This window comes from Chlorocebus sabaeus, chromosome 25 (genome assembly GCF_047675955.1).
Source record: "Chlorocebus sabaeus isolate Y175 chromosome 25, mChlSab1.0.hap1, whole genome shotgun sequence".
Taxonomy (NCBI): Eukaryota; Metazoa; Chordata; class Mammalia; order Primates; family Cercopithecidae; genus Chlorocebus; species Chlorocebus sabaeus.
The window spans coordinates 23316034-23323663 of record NC_132928.1 but is presented as its reverse complement, the minus strand read 5'-3'; positions in this window follow the sequence as shown (position 1 = coordinate 23323663).

Sequence of the window (7630 nt, the reverse complement as noted above, 5' to 3'; positions counted from 1 at the left end):
ACCCAGCTTGATTGGCAGAAATTGTAATCTCAGTCATTATTTGGACTCCCCACTGCAAGGGTTTTGCAAGGTCCTGGAGTCTTATATGGCGCCAAAGCCTGGCAGAGATTCTGCCAGTTGTCAATACATACTGGTTACAACTGACATGTCCATTGCAGTCCAGTACTCTCCTGTGGCCATATGTAGTCCTACTCACCCTCACCCATATACTGAAAACTTCTTTATATTCTTGGGAAATCTTCTCCTTTCCTTTTCCTGCTGCCTTCAAAGACATTGATAATACTATGTTCATTGAGTTCAGGTTTTATCTACAGACAGCTAGATCCTTCTGCAAAATATCTCTAACGTAAGAAATTACTAAGGGCCTACCTAACTTACTTAGGTCAAAGGGGTAGAGAAATTACAGAAAGTAGACAAAGAAATTAATATTTAAATAGATTATCCTGCCACAGAGTCATAGCCATGTAAAACAGAATAACTTTGGATTTGGAGCTTACCTCCTATCTCAAGTTTCCCTCTGCAAGTGTTGGACTTGCGTGTTATGGAATGATGATTGTAATAAATAAATCATGCCTTCTATTGCTAGCAGATTTTGACTGAGATATAGGACAGTTAACAACTGCAGTTTGAATACAAAGGCAGAGTACACTTTGCACAAGGGACAAAGAACTGATGGGGAAACAAGGACAGTCTCCCTTTACACCTTAAAAATCCTCAAATAAGAACTTGGCATCTGCTCAGTTAACTGACACATAAGTGCAGAAGAAAGACAAGATTGGAATCCAAGGAAGGAAATGTTAGAATCCAAGGGCCTGGAATCAAAAAGAATATATTTAAATAGAAACCAGGTTGATACCAGAACTTTGGGATGCCTAGAGTAGGCGGGAAAAGATGTATGATCTAAGCATAGGATATTTCGAATACAGGAGCTTGGATAAGAGGTCTGTCCCAAATTCCATCTGCCACCAATGAAAGCAGAAAGGAAATATGTAATGAGAGCCAAGCCATGGGGAAATAGTCCAAGATGGGTGTGCCTCCTGTGTATTTAGTAATCATGTTGAGCTCAGCAAATCTGAGTTTCTTTATTCCTTGAGCTACTGTCCATTTTAATGAACAGGGAACATTCGATCTCAAGCAGCTTCAGAAACTCAATTTTCCCCCAGCCTTTATCTAGATTGTATAGAGGAAAAGGTATAGCTGCAGTACTGGTCAATATTTGCTTGTGAGAGCTCTTGGGCAGCTAATTCCTGGTCCTTTGCTCCACCTAGTGGATTTCCAGGCTAGAGAGACTCTGGAAAAGAGATCAGTGATCAGAAGGGTGTACATTTGCTGATAAATGAGACTTACCAGTCAGTTGCTGGATTGTCGTCTGTTTCTTTACTAATGATACCCTATTCCATCCCAACATGTCCTTGTTTGAATTGATTGAAATCTTTTATTTATTTCCATTAATGCCAGATGTGTAGCTGTGAGTCACCAGAATCTAATGCATTCCTTTTCTCTCTTCTTAATATATCAATAACATTATATAATCAGGAGACCCATATCAGCACAGGAAAGCATATTCCACTTATAATTATATCCTCTGAGGGCCAAACTCAATCAAATCTCAACAGGGTCATTTAATTAAACAATGACCTACCTACTTAACACTTTGGGGACTCCTTTGAACAAGTAATTGGCTAAAGAGTCATAGGACTCTTTCTCAAGAAATTTCACATCCAATTATAAAAACAGATGAAATAACATTGGAAAGCAGGGCAACGCTGAAAAATTTCAGGTAGAAGAGAATTCAGAGCTGACTCTTACACAATATCCATATGTGGAGATAAAATTAGTGTTAATGTTGGTTTAAGCCATTAGAGGTACAACGTAAATTTGACAATCTATGCTTACTTTCTGGCTGATCATGCCCCTGTCAATTACTAACCTTAAAGGTCACCAAAGCATTATTCTTTATTCCTTACCTATATTTGATACTTAATTTTTGTTATGGATTGAATTGTGTCCCCCAAGTATTCATATGTTAAAGTGCTAACTCTCAGTCCCCCAGAATGTGATCTTATTTGGAGATAGGGTCTTTATAGAGGTAATCAAGTTAAAATGAGGTTGTTAGGGCATTTCTACTCCAGTATGACTGCTATCCTTTTAAAAAGGCGACATTTGGAGACAGATGTACACAAAGGAAGAACACCATATGAAGATGAAGATGGCCCTCTACAAGCCAAGGAGAGTGGCCTGGAATGGATTCCTTCCTCACTTCCCTCAGAAAGAACCAACCCTGCTAATACCTTGATCTTGGATTCCCAGCCTCCAGAACTGTGAGAAGATAAATTTCTGTTGCTTAAGTCACCCAGTTTGAAGAACTTTGAATGGCAGCCCTAGTGAATTAGTTCAATTGCCTCTGGCAAATGAATTAGAAGCTCACTGCAAAAATGAAATTAATCCGAGTGCTAGAGTTGGACGGGATCTCAGAAAATGTATTGCTCAATCCCCTTGTTTTGAAATAAATGCCCAAGGTCACACAGCAAGTTGATGACTTAGTCACTCTTTTAGCTCAACTTTCAGTCCATCAATGTTCTATCACAGTCTGCCAACTATTTCAAAGATGGTGGCAAAATCAGCCAGTGATGATGATTAGATCCAAAACTTTGTTGCAAATAATTTTTGGGGGAACTATATGCAAGCATAGGTCCTTCCTAATTATTTGCTAATGGAAGCATGTGCTAAATAGGATGCCTGCCAGGAGACTGATATCCAGCAGAATAGCTAGACAGGTAATTTGACCTCTGGCTGGGCCTGTAGGATCCATCATCCCTCCAGACAAGCACTTGGTTGTGGTAAAGATCTGGCTGTGGTTGGAAGGCTGCCCCATCCCACTGAGGATGATTCATCAGGGCAACTTAATCATCTATGGGTCAGAAGCTCAAGTTCATGTGAGCAGGGTGGGGGCTAAGGGAAAGAGAGTCTGAGTAATGCTTCACAGTGGGTGTGGGGACTTGTTGTAATAGTAGGCACGCTGTTGATTAAAGTACATGACAGAAGTAATTGCCAGAGATCCCAAACCAGCCATCACCTAGCATTACAGAGATGCACCTAATATCAGACAGAAAGCCTAGTTTCAACTCTGCAGCAGAGCTTTTGAAAAGTCTCCAGAAGTAATTCGCACTTAATCAATGCAATCATTATTACAGCACATGGCTACTGCAGCTTCAGGCCCTCTTGCAACTACTGAACTGCAAAAGAGGAGACTATGTCTGTCTAATTTTACCACCAACAACATTTGATTCACTGTCTCAGACTGGATAGGAGTGAACATATTTTCACATTTATATATTTCAGAAATACAGGTTCACTGTCAATAAGAATTCAGTCTTGTATCAATGATGGTATAAACAGGGAGGGGCGTTTTCCCTTTATAGAGGCTTAATCAACATTAATTTTGATAGATAGGAAAGTACAATCTACAGCAGGCTGCTAAGCATTTGTTTTTCATCTAATCTTCTCAACCCTCCATTCAGTATTTGGGGGAGTATGACTGTATCACTTGCTGAGATATGCAAGGCGCACATGCTGCTTGTAATTAAGGAACAAAGAAATGTTGACTTTGCTCTTGGTCTTGCTTCATAAAGTGTTACCACTGGGCATCAAACTGGGTGTTTAAAGGAAAATACACCTCTCTTGCAGAGTAGACATGATTTTTAGGCCTACGTTGTCTCTTCTTTTCCCAGCAGGAGTTCGTAGTTAACTTTCCACCACTCTGCAAAAGGCAATTAGAAAAAAGAAAAAGCCCAAGTTCCCCTCTTCACATCTTACAAAAGTCTTTCATGCATAATGGATGAGAGGAAATGGGGAGAAAGAAAAGAAACATCCTGAAATTTAAGGACCCATAAATGTTTTCGTAGATGATGGTAGTCTATTTCAGTGTTTTTCAAAGGATATTCCCAGATTACCCACTTCAGGATAACCTGCATTGTTGACAATGCAGATTGCCAGGCCTCATTAGACCTGAATCAGAATTTACCGGACTAGGACCCTGGAATCTACATTGTTAGCAAGTGTCTCCAGGGATTCCTGTATACACTGAAATGGAGCGTACTCATCTATCTTCCATACGTCTAAACATTGCTGTGCTCAGTATCTCCCTCTCTACACCTCTTCCTTGTTAATCAAATCAAGTCTCTCATCTTTAAATGTCTTTTTGTATGCACATGGCTCTCAAATTTATATCTACAGCACATACCTCTTCCCTAAAACTCCGGAATCCTGTACCTTACTGCCTGATTGACATTTAATAGGCATATTCAAAAACAAATTCTTGAATTTTCTCTCCAAACTTGTCCTTCCTCATCTCCATAAATAGCACCATGATTACCATAAAACCTTGAAGTCACTGTTGACTCCATCCTTGGCATCTTCCTCACTTTCTCTCATATTCATTTCCAATCCATCAGAATACTGTCAGCTCTACTTTCAAAATATGCCCCAAATCTTCCTCTATCTCGAAGACCAGATAGGAGGCTGCTATCAAAATATGATATTTTGATTATATTATATATACTATATTATAGACTTGATATATTATATTATATTGTATACTCACAGCTACACAGTTGGCATTAGTGGAAATAAATGAAAGATTTCAATCAATTCAAACAAGGACACATTGGTACAGAATAGGGTATCGTCAGTAAAGAAACTGATGATAATCCAGAAACAGACTGGTAAGTGTCATTTATCAGCTAATGTACACTCTTCTGATAGCAGCCTCTTATCTGGTCTCACTGCATGCTTTCTATATCAGCCAGAATTCAGTTGCAGATAACAGAAGCAATTCTAGGTATTTGAAGCAGAAAGGGATTCAAAACAGTTGTGGTAGATTGATGTTACAAAAATCCTTCCTGTTTCACACACCTTTTTGCAATGTGTCTTTGCCACAACTCCCATAAAGAGATGAAGTCTATTTTTCTCTCCTTGTAAATCTGGGCTAGCCCTTGGTTTAATTCTGACCAATGGAATGAAGCAGAAGTGATGCTGTGTCACTTCCAGACCTAGCCTTTAGAGGCTTTACGGCTCCCACTCTCCCTTTTAGAAGAAGGCAGCCATCCTGTAAGGAAGCTCAGGCTGGATTACTGAATGATGAGAGACCATAGGAGAGAAAGGGCTCAGCCTTTCAAGGCATCCCTGCCAAAATCCTAGACATGCAAGTGAGACAACATAGGGCCACTGACAGCTGAATACAACCACTTATGTGCGGCCAGGCAGGATCAGCAGAATTTCCCAGCGAAACTAGGTTTTTGGGATGCTGGTTACACAGCAAGAGATAACTGAAATGTCACTAAATTTAAGGATTGCAAAACCACTGGAGGGTTGGTGGGGCAGGCTGTAAATGTGGCCTCCAGGAATGACTCACAGAATAATACTGCAGAACTGGCCTGTTAGAAGAATCGCCGCTCCTGCCATGGTCTGGAAGCTAAGGATCAAGAAGCCATCAACCACTTTCTAGCTTCAGAAACACACTATCTTAGTCATGCTCTGGACATCAGGAAGTCTCTACAAGTCTGTTGGCTCCAGAATCACACCACAGAGCCATTTTAGATAGCAAAATGAATAAACTGCCATGATCACCTTTTCCCCACTAAAGTTCGTTCTGAAATCAAGACTTATGCAAATACATATAACTAGCAAAAAGTAAATTATGTATCAACCAAAGTAAATTATGTATCAACCCCTAGCTGCAAGAGAATCTTTTTAGCTGTTTTATTTTTTATGTTTATTTTTTGTGGCAGGGTCTTGCTCTGTTGCCTAGGCTGGAGTGCATTGGTGCAAACATGGTTCACTGTAGCCTTGAGCTTCTGGGCTCAGACCATCCTCCCACCTCAGCCTCCCATGCAGTTGGGACCACAAGTGTGTGTCACCACGCCCTGCTAATTTCTTGATTTTTTATAGAGACTGGGGTCTCACTTTATTGCCCTGACTGGTCTTGAACTCCTGGGCTCAAGTGATCCTCCTGTCTTGGCCCCCCAAAGTGTGGGATTAACAGGCGTGAGCTACTGCACCCAGCCCACTTCTAGCTTTTTGACCTAGGCACTGTGGGAAGGCGCAGAAGAAAGAATTTTTTTAAAAATGCTTTGTTCACTATGTAACACTCACAATAGTGTTCACACAAAAGAGATGCTCATTAAATATTTGTTAAATGACTGAACTAAAGTTTGATAAAGCAAAAGCATAATTTAGAAATGACTGTCTCTAGTTATCCCAAAGTATGAAATTCTGTATGCCTAAAACTGTTTCTGTAATTCCCTTTTATAAATATATTCTGGAATATCAAGAAAGATCTAGGATTCAGGATTTTTTTTTTCAGCCTAGTATTTACCATCTTTACTATCAGTGTACAACCATCCCAAGTCAGACATGCTGGGTCTATTTGTTTTGTTTTGTTTTGTAATACATTTTAGTTGGAAAAGCTGAATTTGGGAGAATGGGAAGAAGGTTTTGAAGGGCAAGCCCTTCAATCATTTCTGCTTCCTATGGCTTTGGCCACCAACTCCCTTTGAGGGCTTGTTCTTCAGGATACTGACAGCTTGATTTCTCTGGGTAATGTCACACAAAGGAAATTAGCTCAGTATGTCTTCTACTGAATTCCATCTGTAGCTCAATGTTTGAAGGTATTTGTGAACATGACTACAGAGCAGTTTTGATAAGACGAGGCAATGTTCCAGTCTCTGAGAATATTTTCCCCAAAGAACCATTTTTTAAAATACCACTGAACAGCCTGAAAATCCACCCACACATGAGCAATCTCCTGCAATATACAGAAAGCTTTTCAGGTGTCACAGCCATAATAGCAGGTGGTTCCTTTGGGTAGAAAAATTATGGCAAGAATATAGCGACAGAAAGCAAACTGTTTGGATATTCTGGGTACAACTTTCCCCAAGTGGATCATTCCCATATGCCTACTTTTACCATGGGCGCCTTTCCAGAGGAAGTGATTCGTGTGAACGGAGGTGTAGAGATGCATTCTGGTGGGCACACTTCAATGGTACCCATATTTAGCAGATCCAATTAATCATCAGCTATTTGTCAACCCATTCCTCTGTAAGTCTCAAAATGCAAAATTCGAATATGAATTTGATACCTATTTTTGCTTTCCACATAACAAATACATAATCTTGTTAGGAAGATTCAGTAGTGCTCATTTAAGGCAAGGCTGCTTCTGAAATTTCATATAAATAGATTTTTAAATACAAGCTTATAAAGAAGGCTGAGATTAGAGCAATTTGCAAAAGGCAGTCATTTAATTCACTTTTTATTATGAAATATTTGAGACATATAAATAGCTTAAAGAGCTTATTTACTCTGCTGTAAACTTTTGTTGCTTGTAAGATAAAAATCTGGACTAGTAAAAAAGACTTTGTTTCTAGATAGAACAGCAAAGTTAAAAATTAGGAGTTTTGCATAATTTTTTTTCTTTCTCTATAGTATATAAGGCTAGCATTTTTATTGTTTGCAGATAAACCAAATTTCCCTTAGTGAAAAGGGAGATGTTGTTGCCCCCATCTCAATAAAACAAAAATCAACTAAGGTCTAATAGGAAAAGACGTGTACAGGAAGATTGCTAATGGAAAAC